This window comes from Hylaeus volcanicus, unplaced genomic scaffold (genome assembly GCF_026283585.1).
Source record: "Hylaeus volcanicus isolate JK05 unplaced genomic scaffold, UHH_iyHylVolc1.0_haploid 12195, whole genome shotgun sequence".
NCBI lineage: Eukaryota > Metazoa > Arthropoda > Insecta > Hymenoptera > Colletidae > Hylaeus > Hylaeus volcanicus.
Window position 1 is genome coordinate 35,617 of NW_026533145.1, and position 1,197 is coordinate 36,813.

The following is a 1,197-nucleotide window of genomic DNA, read 5'->3' on the forward strand; positions in this document are numbered from 1 at the left end:
ATAGCAAAATACAGTTGTTATAATAGCAGACATAGCAATATATTGTTATTATGCTATTACAATAGTTGCTACAGTACCAATTATCATACAAGAGGCTATTGCCATATAACTATTCTCAGCACTATATGCACGTGCTATATATAAATATAGTTGCTATATCTGTGCCATACCTAGCTGCTATAACTATTCTATACTATAGTTGCTATAACTATGGTGTACCTAACTGCTATAAATATCCTATATGTATAGATAGTTGTTATAAGTGTGTTATAGTTGTTATAATTCCTATAGCTGCTATAACTCCCTCCAAATTTAATCCATAAAATTTCTCTCTTGTTCACAAAAATTCCTAAACAAACTCTTAAGTTCCCTCTCCGCGTTCCGATCTTTCCACCAACTAGAATTTCATTCTAACCTCGCTCGAATCAAACCAACCTTCTACCATCATCCAGTAGGATCCATCCGCGTCATCGAGCGCCCTGATCCGCTTCTACAAGAGCCCTAGAAATTAATCTGCTCCCTTCTCGAGGAGGCCCAGCACGCCACAAGCAGCTGCGGCGAACCGCAGAAAGGTAAAAGTGAAAAGCTTGTTGACTCCGAGCAAAGCGATGCCTGAAAGAACCGCCCGAAGAAGCGGGAGTCCTCGTGAGAAGAACTGGAAACGGGATTACGCGAAATCCCGGTCACTTTTATTAGAAACATACATCTTCCCCCCCATGGGACACGATTATCCTTCGGCTGTTGCTTTCGATTGCCACGGCACCCTCTCAGAGCCACGGCACGTCACACGAGGTCAGCCCCCGATTCTCTAGGAGCCATTTGCTAGCCAGCTGCCGCGACTTAAAGTTTAACCTCGCCTCTTCGACTCGCGAATCTATCTGAATTTAATTCGCCGTGAAATGAGCCACTTGCCGCTCCCCTCTCGCTCCTGCTGGAATCCCTTAGAGGGGATTTCCCAGTTTTCCCTCTCGTTCGTTCATTTTTAAAAAATTGGATTTTCAATTCAGAGTATTGTCAATTTCCCACTTCGTCCAATTTTCCAAATTTTTCCAGGATTTCCTATTTATCCCAATTCGTCCAATTTTCCAAATTTTCCCAGGTTTTCCTGTTTGTCCAAGTTTTCACAGTTTTCCTGTTGTTCAAGTTTCCCCAATTTTCCTGTTTTCTATTTTCCCAATTTTCAAATTTCCCAGGTTT